The 17,550-nt window shown below is 43.8% G+C and overlaps 1 protein-coding gene across 2 annotated transcripts in view; it reads left to right on the forward strand.

Annotated features, from left to right (window-relative positions):
* Nucleotides 1-4,654: 4,654 nt before the first annotated feature.
* Nucleotides 4,655-17,550, forward strand: part of ANXA4 (annexin A4) — a 45,063-nt gene continuing 32,167 nt past the window's right edge. The window contains exon 1 of one of the 2 annotated variants that reach the window (XM_067470713.1): nucleotides 4,655-4,842. The gene's annotated coding sequence lies outside the window, so the exon portion shown is untranslated. Of the gene's footprint in view, nucleotides 4,877-17,550 lie in introns of both variants that reach the window. The other variant, XM_067470712.1, reaches the window with a different exon arrangement.

The raw sequence follows: 17,550 nt of genomic DNA on the forward strand, positions 1-17,550 counted from the left end.
TTGTTGTGTTTCAAATAGTAATACTACTACTAATAATAATAATAATAATAATAATTCACTGGCATGATTCACTGGAACTTATGTCACAAGTACCACCTACTAGTAGTAAAGAATTGGTGGGATCATAAACCTGCAACAGGAGTGGAAAATGAACACGCAAAAATACTGTGGGACTTTCAGATCCAGACTGACAAAGTTTTGGAACACAATACACCAGACATCACAATTGTGGAAAAGAAAAAAAGTTTGGATTATTGATGTCGCCATACGGGTGACAGTCACATTGAGGAAAAACAACAGGAAAAAACTCAGCCGTTATCAGGACCTCAAAATCGAACTGCAAAGGCTCTGGCATAAACCAGCCCAGGTGGTCCCAGTGGTCATCGGCACACTGGGTGACGTGCCAAAAGATCTCAAAGGGCATTTGGAAACTCTAAAAATGTAACAAAATCACGATCTGTTAACTGCAAAAGGCCACCTTACTTAGATCTGCGCGTATCATTCAAAAATGCATCACACAGTCCTAGACGCTTGGGAAATGTTCAACTTGTGATTTTGTGATACGAAATCCAGCATACAGATCTCATTTGCTGTGGCATACTGTGGTTTTGTGTCAGCAAATAATTAATAATAATAATAATAATAATAATAATAATAATAATAATAATAAATTACCGGTAATAACAAATGTAGTAACAATAACAATAGTCATAATATTTATATACAACAACCTACCTTTTGCCGCCCCCAGTGGCCACATCGGGAATTGCTCTCCTTTGAGATTCAGCTTCTTCATGCAACCACCCTTTGCCTATGGACGGTCCTTCGTCGCCCCCAGTGGCCACGTCAGGAATTGCATGGGTTGTTTTTTTCCACTCAAAAACCCTCATTCACTAAAAATCTAGGTTGAAATTGTCCCCTTATGAAAGCTTTCACTGGGGGGTGGGCGGTCTGGTGTCTGTGGAGAACATTGGCAGGCATTTAGACATGTTCATGGTGCTCACTATAACTTTCAATGTTTGAGGGAGGGCCTTTTGTGTCTCCTGATGGCTGGGAACTATAGCTGCTTGTAGAACTTTGTGTAAGTGGACTCTCTTGCCACATACATATTTCAACTTTTATTATGTGTATAGATAGAGAAAAAAATGTGCTCATTTTATGTCAAAACTAAATCAGGTATCTGCGACTGAGAATAATATGAGTCGACAATGTGATGTGGTAGTAGCCAGCCTCTCCCCTCCCAACATCCCCGTTGCCTCGCCACTATAAGAGGGTTTCACGAGAAAATGCAGGAGATTTTTGGAAGGAATTTGTCATTATAGGAATTCTAGTTCACCTACATCCAGAGAGCACTGTGATTGCAAACAACAATGGATCTGCACAAAATTTTGCTGCGCAGAAGCGGATTTTAGCCAAGTCCCATGCATAAGACACACAGGCAAGAGGAAAAAGGAACAGAAAAACTTATCAGCAGAGGCATAAACTTGCAGTGTTGCATACAAAATCAAACAGTACAACAAATTTACATAGTCCTTGTAAGTAACACAGAACAAGGCTTCTTCGTCTTCATTCAAATGAGAGAACAAAACATAAACCTTGAGTAAATAGCTATTCCACCATAGCAAAGAGCATCGCTGTTGAGCATAGCAGCATTACAGCATATTGCTTCTCTTCCTCGGAGTAGCGTATTGCTTCTCCAAACTGTATTCTAAAATCCATACAGTTATACCCCACCAGGTGTGGCCCAAACATGTTTATTTATCGTGTTATCAGAAACCATACCATTGTGTTACAATTCTAACAGAACAAAACAAACACACAGATTAAAAAGAAAAAGAAAAAAAACCACACAGATTTTGCAAACTTTGTAGTTGGTTAAATGTCCGTCGACCAAAGTTCTTGATTTGTTCCATCCGTAGATCATCCAAGCCAGCTGCTTTGCCATTCTTACATTTGTTGAGAGCCATGTCCAATTCAGTAGATGTAAAAGGTTCATGGAGGTTGTTGACTGACCTACATTACCAGCTGCACATAATAATTAACATCATAAGATTTTTCTTTAGCACACACTTGATCCTGCTACGACTTACTGTAGCAAATTTGGCATGCATACCCAATATGCCCAAATGTGAATGCTAGTGGATTTTGGGCTTTGACATTTGTTAGTTGTACTGGGATTTATAGTTCACCTGCAGTCAAAGAGCACTCTGCACCCTATCAATGATGGACTGGGACCTAACTTGGCACACAGAACCCCAGGAAGAACTGAATGTACTGGAGGGATTTGATGGGACTGACCCACCATGGTGGGAGTTGTAATTCATCCTGCAGCTGGAGAGCATAATGACCCCCACCGATGATGCATCTAAAGCAAAATTGCCCAGCATGACAAACTTTAAGTACTGATGGAGTTTCAGGGAATTAACCTGGCATGATGGGAGTTGTAGTTCATCTACAACCTTAGGCAAGCTAGTATTAAAATAGAGTAAGCAATCTGAGTTATATACATAACAAATAACTATTATAAGAGGCTTGTAGAAGGTTGCTATTTCCAACAGTAACTGCACAGTGGCAGATAGATAAGAAGACGCTCCAAAGGGTCACCACTACTGCCCAAAGAATCATTAGCTGCTCTCATTCTCCCCTCTTTGGAAGAACTTTACAGGCCTCACAGCCTTAAGAAAGCTCTGAGCACTCTTGGGCATCCATCTTGCCTGGGATCTTCTTCCTTTGAATTATTGCCACCTGGCAGACAATACAGAGTGACAAAGACAAGGACAAACAGACAGAGGGGCAGCTTTTATCCTAGAGCTGTGGCTACCTTGAACTACATGGCTTTGCATTGATGCGGGATTGGGGGCTGTGAAGTGGTGGTGGGAGTGTGTGTTTTGTGATGTGTGCTGGGGAAGGCATTTAATTGTGTTGTGCAATAGCACAATGGCAATAAAACTACTATATTCTATTAAGCCCTGGCAGTCCAAAAAGAAGACTTTCCCCAGTCCTAGGAAGCCACATTCTCTCTTTGCCACTTCCTTGCTCAAGAGAAGCAGTGCATTAAACCTACAGGTTTCCCATTCCCTTTTATACACAATACCTCAAGCAGGAGCACTTTGAATTGTGCCCGGTAGCAAACTGGCAGCCAATGGAGCTGGCGCCACTCCTGTTAGCAATCTGGATGCCGTTCGTTGGACCATTTGAAACTTCCAGACAGTCTTCAAAGGCAACCCCACATATAGCGTGTTGTAGTAGTCTATATGAGATGTAACCGGAGCGTGGACTACCGTGGCCAAGTCAGACTTCCCAAGGTACGGGTGCAGCTGGCGCACAAGTTTTAACTGTGCAAATGCTCCCTTGGTCACCATTGAAACCTGAGGTTCTAGGCTCAGCGATGGGTCCAGGATCACTCCCAAGCTGCAAACCTGCGTCTTCAGGTATAGTGTAACCCCATCCAACACAGGCTGTAACCACAGGCCTTACGACTGACCAGGAATACCTCTGTCTTGTCTGGATTCAGTTTCAATTTGTTTGCCCTCATCCAGATCGTGACAGCAGCCAAGCACCGGTTCAGGACCTGAACCGCCTCCTTAGTAGCAGGTGGGAAGGAGTGATAGAGTTGGACGTCATCTGTGTACAGGTGACACAGCATCCCAAAACTCCGGATGATTTCCCCCAGTGGCTTAATGTAGATGTTAAACATTATATTTCTTTGTGCTTTTAAATGCATGTTAACTGTGCCCTCAACTCGCTCTGACACTCTAAATCAGGGGTCCTCAAACTACGGCCCGGGGGCCAGATACGGCCCTTCAAGGTCATTTACTCAGCCCTAGCTCAGGGTCAACCTAAGTCTGAAATGACTTGAAAGCACACAACAACAACAACAACAACAATCCTATCTTATCAGCCAAAAGCAGGCCCATACTTCCCATTGAAATGCTTTTTTTTTTTTTGTCGCGTCAGGAGCGACCTGAGAAACTGCAAGTTGCTTCTAGTGTGAGAGAATTGGCCATCTGCAAGGACGTTGCCCAGGGGCGCCCGGATGATTTGATGTTTTTGTCATCCTTGTGGGAGGCTTCTCTCATGTCCCCGCATGAGGAGCTGGAGCTGATAGAGGGAGCTCATCTGCCTCTCCCTGGATTCGAACCTGCGACCTGTCGGTCTTCAGTCCTGCCGGCACAGGGGTTTAACCCACTGTGCCACCGGGGGCCGAAATACTAAGTTTATATTTGTAAAAATTGTTCTTCATTTTAATTATTGTATTGTTTTTAAGTGTTATTTGCACTACAAATAAGATATGTGCCGTGTGCATAGGAATTCATTCATTTTTTTTCCAAATTATAATCCGTCCCTCCAACAGTTTGAGGGTCTGTGACCTGGCCCTCTGTTTAAAAAGTTTGAGGACCCCTGCTCTAAATAAATAAGTGGGGCCCCTCCAGCATGAAAGTCTCTTGATTCACACCTGTAACCTTTTCCCTCCCGGTGGTGGAGAATTTGGGGAATGGCAGTCCAAAAAAAGACCCTTTCCCTAACCTAGAAGCACTGCATCTGCCTTCTTTGCTCCTTCCTGGCCTAAGAGAAGCCGTGCGTAAAATCCCTAGGGTTGCCTTTCCTTTTTACGCACCAGGCTTTTGCACACATTGCTTCTATTGTGCAATGGAGACGCTCCCCTTGCCTTTCCCGTTCGTTGCCCAGCCCTGGCCTCCCTCTGGGTCCCTCCCTTCCTTCTCCTCCTTCCTTGGAAGTGAGCCAGGCAAGTGTGGCCTCCCCTCAAAGGGCGGTCCAGGGCGAGGCGAAAGGGAAACGTCCTTTCTGGGTGGCCTAGTGTGGAAAGACAGCAGCCGGCAGGTGAGAAGCAAAGAGACAAAGAAAGGAGAGGCAGGTAAGGAGCACCTTTCCTTCTCTTTCCCTCTAGGGCAGGCATGAGCCAACTTCGGGCCTCCCTCCAGGTGTTTTGGACTCCAACTCCCACAATTCCTAACAGCCTACGGCTGTTAGGAATTGTGGGAGTTGGAGTCCAAAACACCTGGAGGGAGGCCCGAAGTTGGCTCATGCCTGCCCTAGACCCAAAGTCCCTTCCCGGACACATTGGCCCTTATCCAATGGATATGCATGTGTTCAGTCTTTTAATAGATCTGTCTTTCATGGTTTAATGCTCCTCTTCTCTATATGTTTTAACTTCTTCCGCCTTGAAGGAAACAGAGGCAGGTAGCAAAAGGAAACACAAGGCTGATCTGGAAAGGTTACAAGGCACATAGCTCTCTCAGGGAATTTTCTCAAGGGAAGCTGGTATCAGTGCCATGTAGCGGGAAGCCAGCAGAAGCAAATGAGCAGTGCTAGCCGTCAGTAGCCAATTGACTGGCATTGTGGTCAAGGTTAGAGATGAGTGTCCTCATTCTGTTTCCCTCTAAGTGTGAAGTTAACGCTGTACGAGAGTTATCCAGAAAGTAAAGTTCCAAGGCGCATAGCTCTTGCGGGGAATTTGCTCAAGGGAAGTTGGTATCAGTTCCATGTAGCAGAAAGCCAGTGGAAGCATACAAGCAGTTCCAGTCATCAGTAGCTCATCGACCGGCATTGTGGTGAAGGTTAGAGAGGAACGTCCTCATTCTGTTTCCTTCCAAGTGCGAAGTTCACGCTGTACGAGGGTTATCCAGAAAGTAAGGTTCCAAGGTGCAAAGGTCTCGTGGGGAATTTTCTCGGGGGAAGTTGGTATCAGTGCCATGTAGCAGGAAGCCAGCGGAAGCAAATGAGCAATGCCAGTCATCAGTAGCTCAACAACTGGCATTGTGGTGAAGGTTAAAGAGGAGTGTCCTCATTCTGTTTCCCTCCAAGTGTGAAGTTAACGCTGTACAAGAGTTATCAAAAAAGTAAGGTTCCAAGGCACATAGCTCTTGTTGGGAATTTTCTCAAAGGAACTTGGTATCAGTGCCATGTAGCGGGAAGCCAGCGGAAGCAAACGAGCAGCGCCAGTCGTCAGTAGCTCATCGACTGGCATTGTGGTGAAGGTTAGAGATGAGAGACTTCATTCGATTTCCTTCCAAGTGCGAAGTTCACCCTGTATGAGGGTTATCCAGAAAGTAAGGTTCCAAGGCGAATCGCTCTCGCGGGGAAATTTCTCAGTTTCCCATGTAGTGGGAAGCTAGTGGAAGTTCCAAGTGCAACATTTTTAGTGCCATAATACACCATCTAAATGCTAAGGGCATGAACACCGCTGCGACTCATCATGAAATCATTTCGATTTATGGAGAGGACGTAATGTCAAGACAGAATGTGACAAAATGGGTGTGGAATATATTGTGAGACCATGAAGAAACTTCACAGAGTGATACAAAACAAACGTGGGATGCTGATGGCAGGAGTCTGTCTCCTCCATGACAATGCATGTCAGTCTGCACACCGCTCATGCAACACAAGAGTGGTTGACTTCCTTTGATTGGGACGTTTGAAGCCACCCCACTCACAGCTCTGATCTCACACCCAGGGACTATCACCTGTTCACTCATTTGAAGGAACAACTGGGTGGAAAACACTTTTCTGACAACGACGAGGTGAAAATCATAGTGACGAACTGGCTGAAAAAGGCGGTGGGAGACTTCTATGACACATGCATCAAAAACTCGTCCCACAGATGACAAAATGTATTGAACTGAATAGTGATGATGTGGAAAAATAATGTGATACCTCATATGCTACAATCCATGTCGATTTTATTAAAATATATTCATTCTTCCTATTTTAAAAAATCTTGCAACCATACTTTCTGGATAACCCTTGTATGACGCTATGTAACACGATTGTTGTTCCTGAGTTATAAACCTACAGAACCTCTCTTGTTTGTAACTGTTCCTGTGGCTTTCAATTAGCCTTTGGGTACCCATGTATTTGGATGGAATTACACTGAAAACATATCACTGTTCCAACTTACATACAAATTCTACTTTAGGACAAACCTACAGGTGTGATCTTGTCTATATAAATAAAAATGTAATGTTCGTTTGTGGGATTAACAGAACTCAAAAACCACTGGACGAATTGACACCAAATTTGGCCACAAGACATTTAACAACCCAATGTATGTCCTTCACTCAAAAAATGATTTTGTCATTTGGGAGTTGTAGTTGCTAGGATTTATAGTTCACCTACAATCAAAGAGCATTCTGAACCCCACCAACAATGGAATTGAACCAAACTTGGCACACTGTTCCCTCATGACCAACAGAAAATACTGGAAGAATTTGGTGGGCAGTGTCCTTTGGTTTTGGAGTTGTAGTTCACCTACATCCAGAGAGCACTGTGGATTCAAACAAGGATGGATCTGGACCAAACTTGGCATGAATGCTCAGTATGCCCAAATGTGAACACTGGTGGAGTTTGGGGAAAATAGAATCTTGACATTTGGGAGTTGTAGTTGCTGGGATTTGTAGTTCAGCTACAATCAAAGAGCATTCTGAACCCCACCAACGATGGAATTGGGGCAAAGATCCCACACAGAACCCCCATGACCACCAGAGTGGGCCACAGCAACACGTGGCAGGGGACAGCTAGTAATAAATATAATAATATAATATATTGCCCTGCAGGGTGTTCCTCCTGCAGAAACAAATTTTGGCAGATTTGTAAACTTTTTCCATGTTTTTATGATAGATCCAATTAAGAAATGAAACGAAAATCATGTCACATAGTGTTATATACAATGGTGCACCTTGAGTGTGAAATTACCATATTTAAGGTTTAGAATTTTGTGGGTTTGATGAATACTTTTGAGTTGTGGATGCAGAATCCATGGGGAAGAAAAAGTGGAGGGTGCAAACTGCATCCAAACAATGGGTGTGATAGTGGCCTAAAGGTTGTTGCGTTTAAGCGGAATTTATTCTGGTCCAATGCAAAAGATACAATAACTTTGCACAAAAGCAGGAGGGGAAAAAAACCCAGAAAACTTTACTCTTGTCAGCAGAGTCAAAACATAAACTTACAGTGTTGCATACAAAATAAACAGTGCAACAAACTTACATGGTCCTTGTATGAAAAACAGAACGCAAAGAGCTTGGCTTCTTTATCTCCCTTCAAATGAGCAGCGCAAATGGTTGAGCAAAACACTGTGAGTCAAAAGACTCCTCAGAGCAAAGGCTTTTGAGTGTAGAGCTGAACTGTATTGTAAGCCACATACAGTTATGTGTGGCTCAAACCTACTTGCTGACCTAGATTAGCACCTGCACATGATAATTCACAATATAAGGTTTTCTTTAACACACACACACACACACATATACTTGGTACTGATCCTTTTACAACTCACCGTAACAAAGGTAAAAAAGGTAAAAGGTAGTCCCCTGACATTAAGTCCAGTCATCTGACTCTGGGGTGTGGTGCTTATCTCCATTTCTAAACCGAAGAGCCAGCATTGTCCATAGACACTTCCAAGGTCATATGGCCAGCATGACTGCATGGAGCACCCTTACCTTCCTGTTGGAGCGGTACCTATTGATCTACTCACATTTGCATGCTTTCAAACTGCTAGATTGGCAGAAGCTAGGGCTGACAGCGGAAGCTCACGCCGCTCCCCAGAATCAAACCTGCGACCTTTAAGTAAACAAGCTCAGCAGCTCAGCGCTTTAACCCACTGCGCCACCGGGGGCTCCTGTAACAAAGGTGCAATGGGTTTATTTCAACAGTGCTCTTAGCATGAGCAAAGGTGCCATTGGGTAGCCTCTGGGCATGTGCAGAGTACCTCCATCCCCTGTTTGGGTGCTTTTTGTTATTTAATGTCCAGTGACCGATTTTCAGGAGAGGATTCCCAGGCTGCAGCACCCAACACTTGGCTCAGCCTGTTTTAATATGGGCGCTTAATCCAATCCTGCCCGAACAAGCAAGCCTTTCAAGCCTCTGCTCTTGACGACCTGCATTGTTTTTGAAGCTGATTTTGATCTTGGAATACATTACACCATATAACAAAATTTGAAGACAATTTCTTTTCCTGGTTTGAAGGTCCTGTTGTTGTTCATTCGTTCAGTCATTTCCGACTCTTCGTGACTTCATGGACCAGCCCACGCCAGAGCTCCCTCACCACCCACAGCTCCTTCAAGGTCAATCCAGTCACTTCAGGGATACCATCCATCCATCTTGCCCTTGGTCGACCATTCTTCCTTTTTCCTTCCATTTTCCCCAGCATCATTGTCTTCTCTAAGCTTTCCTTTCTTCTCATTATGTGGCCAAAGTACTTCATCTTGGCCTCTACTATTCTTCCCTCCAATGAGCAGTCAGGCTTTCTTTCTTTTCTTTTCTTTTCTTTTTTTTGAATAATTTTTATTGAGGTTTTCTAGTAGCAATACATCAACAAGGTGTTCATCATTGACATATTGTTGTAATTTTAAAAAATGAGGCAGGGAGTGGGGAAAAAGGGATAGGGAAGGCGGGTGCCTAACAGCTAGAATTGGGAGGTGTATACGGGCTTTATTTCTTGAAGTATGGACTGGTTGGATCTTCTTGCTGTCCAAGGCACTCTCAGCACTTTCCTCCTATTTTCTTATTTTGAAATCCTATTTTCTGTTTAATTGTTTGGTACATATTTTGAAAGTAGTTGTCCTACTTCAGAAACTTCATTTTTGTGGCTGCCACAAACTCTATTGAATTGGTTGAGACTCTATGACAGGGGTCCTCAAACTACGGCCCGTGAGCCACATGCAGCCCGCAGAGGGCATTTGTCTGGCCTGTCGAGGGGACTGGGCCTCGCGGGAAGCCCCTCGCCGCTTCCATTGCTTGCACCACACAGCCTACTCTCGCAAGGAGCCCCTCGCTGCTTCCCAGGTCCAGTCACCTTACCTGCAAGCAATGGAAGTGGTGAGGGGCTTTGCATGAGGCCAGGCAGTGCGGTGCAGCTTACCTGGCTTGTGCTGCCCCTCGTACGAGCCAGGAAAGGGATGCTGCACTGTGCGGAGCCCCTCGCCAGGCCCAATCTCACCAGCAAGCAATCTCCGGTGAGGAGATTGGGCTACGCGAGAGGCTCAACGTGGTGCAGCCTCCCTTTCCTGGCTCGCACGAGGGGCAGCGCAAGCCAGGTAAGCTGCACCGCACTGCCTGGCTCGCGCGAAGCCCCTTGCCTCTTCCCAGGCCCAGGCCCCTTGCCTGCAAACAATGGAAGCAGCGAGGGGCTTTGCGTGAGGCCAGGGCACGCGGTGCAGCTTTCCTGGCTTGCGCTGCCCCGTGTGCGAGGAAAAGGAGGTTGCACCGCATAGCCTGCTCTCACGTGGAGCCTCTCGCCGCTTCCATTGCTTGCCGACGAGGAGATTGGGTCTGGCGAGGGGCTCTGCATGGTGCAGCCTCCCTTTCCTCCACTGGATCCAGGTCTGGACACCTCCAGGATGATCTTCAATGGCAGCTAAGCTATACATCCCAGCATCTCCCAAATCCAAGGTCTATTTTCCTCAAGCCTCTACAGAGTCTTCTGTTGGTGATGGGAGTTTGGCTGATAGGTTGATCAGTAAACATATTCGTGGGTTCCCTGCTGTTATATTAAGACTGTTACCCATGCTGTGACATGCTTAAGTCAAAATTTAATTTATTTGTAATTAGAAATAAGTATTTCACAGTGTATAATTACATATTGTTTTTGTGATTAATCACTATGCCTTATGTTCAGATTGTAACAATGAAAATACATCCTGCATATCAGATATTTACATTACAATTCATAAAAGTAGCAAAATAATATATGTGCAGTGTGCATAGGAATTTGATCATCGTTTTTTAAAAAAAACTATAGTCCAGCCCTCCAATGGTCTGAGGGACAGTGAACTGGCCCCCTGTTTAAAAAGTTTGAGGACCCCTGCTCTTTGAGCTACTCACTAGAAGACTATAGCAAAATGTGCGATAGCAGGGTGTCCCTCCTGCAAAGACAGTTTGTACAGTTTAATAAACCTTCCCCATGTGTGTATGATAGACCCAATTAGGAAATGTCATTGATAACCAAGGAACCAAAATCCTGTTATTCTACATAGTGTTATTCTATTGCTCTGCTTCACTAGATGCTTCCTTATGTGAAACTATACTAACCTAAGGAGTCATGTAGTATGTTTGAAACGGCTAGATTTATTATTTTCATGGACTAGAATCTGAGCACAGATTTACATAGTTGTCAAGGGGAAGTGAAGCACAGAATTTGGTTCTTCCGCACATTCAAAGTTATTTTGAACTCTCAAAGTATTATTTCCGATTGCAAATCTTCTGGCTGCTGCTTTGTCGCTGAATGCAAAAACTGACACTACGATAGCCCGCAGAGAACAGAGAACGAGAATGGAAAGACAGGAAACTAGCAACTAGCAATGGATGAGGGCAGAGAAAGGACAGGAAACTTGGAAATTATAATTAACTAGCCGTCCCCTGCCATGCGTTGCTGTGGCCCACATGGGGGTTCTGTGTGGGAGGTTTGGACCAATTCCATCGTTGGTGGGGTTCAGAATGTTCTTTGATTGTAGGTGAACTATAAATCCCAGCAACTACAACTCCCAAATGACAAAATCATTTTTTTGAGTGAAGGACATACATTGGATTGTTAGGTATCTTGTGTCCAAATTTGGTGTCAATTCATCTACTGGTTTTTGAGTTCTGTTAATCCCAGAAACGAACATTACATTTTTATATATATAGTCTAGCCGTTCCCTGCCACGTGTTGCTGTGGCTCACATGCGGGTTCTGTGTGTTGGTGGGGTTGAGAATGCTCTGTGATTGTAGGTGAACTATAAATCCCAGCAATTACAACTCCCAAATGTCAAGATTCTATTTTCCCCAAACTCCACCAGTGTTCACATTTGGGCATATTGAGTATTCATGTAGAGTTTGGTCCAGATCCATCATTGTTTGAGTCCACAGTGATCTCGGGATGTAGGTGAACTACAACTCCAAAAACAAAGGACACTGGTCACCAAACCCTTTCAGTATTTTCTGTTAGTCATGGGAGAACTGTGTGCCAAAGTTGGTTCAATTCCATCATTGCTGGGGTTCAGAATGCTCTTTGATTGTAGGTGAACTATAAATCCCAGCAACTACAACTCCCAAATGACAAAATCAGTTTTTTGAGTGAAGGACATGCATTGGGTTGTTAGGTGTCTTGTGTCCAAATTTGGTGTCAATTCGTCCAGTGGTTTTTGAGTTCTGCTAGTCCCACAAACGAACATTACATTTTTATTTATATAGATGAGAGGGAAAAGTACATAGCCATGAATGGAGAATCATGGGGAACAGGGAACTAGCAAGGATTAGGAGTTGAAGCATGCATTGGGATGAGACCTCACCAAACTACAAATCTCAGGCTTCTATGGGAAGCATTTGTGACCGGCCTCCACACTCCACCAAGACTTTCCTTTTTAAAGGTGTGACTAATGCCCGCCTCCTTTTCCACCCGAAGAACTTCCACTCCCAATTGCCAAGATGGCACAGGAGATGGGGAAAGCTGCCTGCCGCCTCTCCTTGTGCAACCCTTGCCAAGCCGGCTGGCCCTTCGCGTGGGACGGTGCGCACCAAAGGCCACAAACAAGTGCCAGCAAGAGAGAGTCAGCATGGCATTTCTCAACCGGAGAGAAGGAACCAAACCCAGTTTGCTGCTGCAAGTCACAAACACCTGACTTGTAAATGACTCCTAGTTAAGAAGGGAATGAGACAACATGAAGTGAGAGAGATTTGGATGCTTTTCTTTGGAGGCTTTTAAGCAGAGGCTGAATGGCCATCTGTCGGGGGTGCTTTGAATGCAATTTTCCTGCTTCTCAGCAGAATGGGGATGGACTGGATGGCCCACAATGTCTCTTCCAACTCTAGGATTGTAGATCTACCTTTAAGAAGGGAAATCCACTCCTGGATGAGTTATTATCAGGGGCGGGGGGGGGGGGGGGAGAAGAAGACTCCAATGAAGCTTTAGCTCCGATCCTTGTTTCCACAACAAGCCACATATTCCAGCTTTAAGAACCCAAAGATGTGTTAGAAGAGATCCTTTTAGGCAATTTGACTTCATCTCCCATAGCAACCCCCCGGTGGTGCAGCGGATTAAGAAGGACTGAAGACCGACAGGTCAGTGGTTTGAATCCGCGAAGAGCGGGTTGAGCTTCCTCTGTCAGCTCTAGCTCCCCATGAAATAAGCCTCCCACAAGGATGGTCAAACATCAAACATCCGTGCAACGTCCCCTGGGCAATGTCCTTGCAGACGGCCAATTCTCTCACACCAGAAGCGACTTGCAGTTTCTCAAGTCGTTCATGACACTCACACACACAAAATATTAATCATTGTGTAGCATGATTTTGTTCCTGGGTGATCAATGTCATTTCCTAATTGCTTCTATCATAAAAACATGGGGGAAGTTTGTTAAACTGCCAAAACTTTGTCTTTCTGGGAAGGACAGCCTGCTATAGCTCTAGTTTTCCAATGAATATCTCACAGAGTCGCAATCAATTCAGTGTAGTTTGTGATACAGAAACAAAGTTTTTGGAGGAGAACAATTACCTCAAAGTAATGATCTGTTTGTGATTTGAGAGTATTATTTCCTGTTTAATTGTGCAGTACTTACTTTGGAAGTAGTTGTTTTACTCCAGAAACTTGGTTATTGTGGCACAAACTAGGTTGCATTGGCTGAGACTCGATTATGAGATATATATTGAAAAACTAGAGCAAAATGTGGTACAAGATGATGTCCCTCCTGCAAAAGGCAAAGTTTGTGCAGTTTAATAATTTTTCCCATGTTTTTATGATAGAACCAATTAGGAAATGACTTTAATAATCCAGGAACAAAAATCATGCTACACAATACTTAATTGTGTGTGTGTGTGTGTGTCAGGAGCGACTTGAGAAACTGCAAGTCGCTTCTGGTGTGAGAGAATGGCAGTCTGTAAGGATATTGCCCAGGGGATGTTGCCCAGATGTTTGATGTTTGACTATCCTTGTGGCTTGTGGGAAGCTTCTCTCATGGGGAGCTAGAGCTGACAGAGGGAGCTCAACCCTCTCTTCCCGAATTCAAACCACTGACCTGTTGGTCTTCAGTCCTGCCGGCACAAGGGTTTAACCCGCTGCACCACCAAGGGGTTCCAACAACAACAGCAACAACAACAACAACAATATCCTCAGCTGTTGCAAGAAATTCGCACAGACGGACTATAAACAGAGGCACAACTCTTTAGCCCAAATGATTCATTGGAACTTATGTCACAAGTACCACCTGCCAGCAGTAAAATAATAATAATAATAATAATAATAATAATAATAATAATAATGTATTGTCGAAGGCTTTCATGGCGGAATCACTGGGTTGTTGTAGGTTTTTTCGGGCTATATGGCCATGTTCTAGAGGCATTCTCTCCTGACGTTTCACCTGCATCTACGGCAAGCATCCTCAGAGGTAGTGAGGTGCAGAAGGCCACCTTACTGGGATCTGCGCGCATTATTCGCCGATACATCACACAGTTCTAGACACTTGGGAAGTGTCCGATGTGTGATCCAATACAACAACCAGCAGAGTGATCTTGTTTGCTGTGGACTCATCTTGTTGTCTTTCAAATAATAATAATATAGGGATTGATTCCAGGGGTTGCTGGGGAAAGTTTCCATAGACGTCTCCTGCAAATCTGGAATCGGAATGAATTGGAATGAATGGCTCTTTTCTCAAATCCCACTGAATACTAACAGAAACCAGCCCTTTATGGGGAGTTGCTGACTTCATTTCTCCAAATAGAAAACAGGACTTTCCACTTGCGGTGATTTGGAAGAAGAGTCTTTGCAAAGCAAATGGAAAAGAAAACAGTGCTGATCCTATTTATATTTTCATTGCCTAAACTCTGATACGGATGATTTGCATTCCAAAGTGTGCACCTAGACGGTAGCATTGAGGCAGTATTGGCACTGCTTTAAGTGCCATGATTAAGGCTACGAAATCCTGGGAGCTGTAGTTTTGCAAGGCCTTGATAGTGCAAACTACAATCCCGCAAGATTTCCTAGCATTGAGCCGTGGCACTTAAAAGTGGTGCCAAAATTGCATTAATCCTACCGTGTGGGATTAATGCACCCATTCTCAGCTTGGTTGATGATGGAGAATAATGGGAGTTGCAGGACATTTGCTTTGTTTGCTTTGCTTTGCCTAGGATTGAAGCTTGTAAGATTCAAAAGGTTTGAAGTCTATAAGGGAGAGAGAGAGATTAATTGTATACTGACAAATCTATCTATATGAATAATAAAAATGAAAATATGTATATGTCTGTATGTGCCTGGGGTGTCCACTTACACAGAGACAAGCTCCTGCCTCCACAAACAGCTCTAGCTCCCACCGCTCAGAAGACACCAATGGTCCTCCCTCCAATGACATTGCAGGTTATAGTGAGCACCATAAATATATCCAAGAATCCTGCCAATGTCCTCCACCAACAGCATCCTGCCCACCACCCAAGTGAAGGCTTTCCTGCGGGGAAATTCCATCCTAGATTTTATGTGTTTCCTCCACCACAGACATTCCAGTGCTTTTTACTCTCGCAATTGGTGTGGGATTTGCATGACTCCGCCCACTGCCTCTCCCTGAACCCTTTCCTGTTCTTTTCTATGCCACAAAGCAAATAGAGGAATTGATCAGCAACTGAACATAATAGAGAGGTTTGGGGAGAATTCACCATGATTTCTAGGAGTTGTAGGGATGTATAGTTCACCTGCAATCTAAGAACTGCAGTCTGAACTCCATCAAGGATGGACCTGGAACTAACTGCAAAACAAATAATTCCTTCTTCAAATAACCCACTGTGATGAAGTCTAAATAGTTAGCTACAGTTATGTATTGTTATAGATAGGTGTTTGTAAGGGTAAGTATATAATGTTGCATAATATTGGAGGACGGTAGCCAGCTCAGCTCGCTTTGAGCTTAGTTGCTATGGAGATAGGGGCGGAGCCAACTGCCACTTGGTAGAGCAGCCATTTTAAAGCAGTCAGTCTGTGGTCGGTGAACTGCAGAAGTGGCTGGTTCTGTCGTGTGTGACAAACCAGTGAAGATTCTGTAGTTAAAGAACTACAGGGGAAGGCTGATTCTTTGGTATTAAGAATCAGGAAGGTTTTGGCTTTGAGCCAATATAGTGACTCATTTATATTAAAAGTAACGGTTGTGGAAAAAGAGGGGAAGAATAAGCATGTGCCTGAAACAATCTGTTGAAGGAAGAAACATCTTTTTAAAGGAACTAAGTTTGAGACCTGTTTGTTAGAAGAATTAGACCTCCTAAGAGTTATTTAAGAACTGTTATGAATGTAACCATTGAAGATCTGTACCTCTAAGAGAAAGGAAACTTTGAAACCATCAAGCTTCTGTACCTCAATAAACTTGTTACAGTTTCTTTTTAAAGTCAAGTCTATGTTACAGTTCCTTTCCAAGTCAAGTCACGCTACATATTGAAGAAAGACCAAAGCAATATTACAAGCTATTGGTTGTGTTATCAATTTAATACGTCCTCACAAAGAGGTGGCTCTTTTTACCAACTCTCTATAAATTAGTAGCAGTTATATTTATACATCTTTACAATTTGGTGGCATCATTACAAATTAGTGGCCAAGCCTTTACAATTAGGAGCAGTAATATACGGACTCCTTCACACCCACGTATTGCTGGGTACTCAAGCTAGATAATAATAATAATAATAATAATAATAATAATAATAATAATAATGTATATTTATGCGCCCCTTTTGCTTTGTACGAGGGTTGAATAAAAAGTAATACCTCCACCTTCATAACTCTTCAACAGATGGCAGTACTGGTATGCAGCAGGTACTGGCTTGTTCAGTACACTCTCCTCTACAGTTCCATTTTGGCAGGAAGCCTTAGCATTGAACGGGTGTGTTGTTAAAGTGCGAAGTATGGAACCCTAAACAGACAGTCGGTCAATGCAACTTAAGCAATGTGCAGTCATTGAATTCTTGACAGCAGAAGGTGTCACCTCAACATCTTTAAACTTACTCACTCAACTACGCAGGGTACTCACATTAACACAATCACCATAAATAAATACATTCATTATCTGCTGAATCCCTTTGGGGTGACACCTTCTGCTGTTAAGAATTCAATGACTGCACATTGCTTAAGTCGCATTGACCAACCGTCTGCACAGTGTTCCATACTTCACACATTTTAACAACACACCCGTTCAATAAGGCTTCCCACCAAAATGGAACTGTAGAGGAGAGTGTACTGAACAAGCCAGTACCTGCCGCATACCAGTACTGCCATCTATTGAGGAGTTACGAAGGTGGAGGCATTACTTTTCATTCAACCCTCGTACAAACAAGACTCAGAGCAGAATCTCAACTGGGAATCTAATTTCTAAAGTGGCCGGCATTTGCATCTCCAATTTGCCTCTTGTTTGCGGAAACTGCAAAGGGAGAGTGGAAATAACAAAAATAGGTATTTGCATTGTATATTTTGCCCCGATTTGCTAAACAAGGTGGCTTCAAGCAGGTAGATAGGAACAATAGCAATGGAGTAAGTGCCCGCTGCAATCATGGATAGAGGGCATGGGATAAAGTGCAAGGATGAGCAAGTACTGCGGTGAACAA

Source organism: Anolis sagrei, chromosome 7 (genome assembly GCF_037176765.1).
Source record: "Anolis sagrei isolate rAnoSag1 chromosome 7, rAnoSag1.mat, whole genome shotgun sequence".
NCBI classification, from domain to species: Eukaryota; Metazoa; Chordata; class Lepidosauria; order Squamata; family Dactyloidae; genus Anolis; species Anolis sagrei.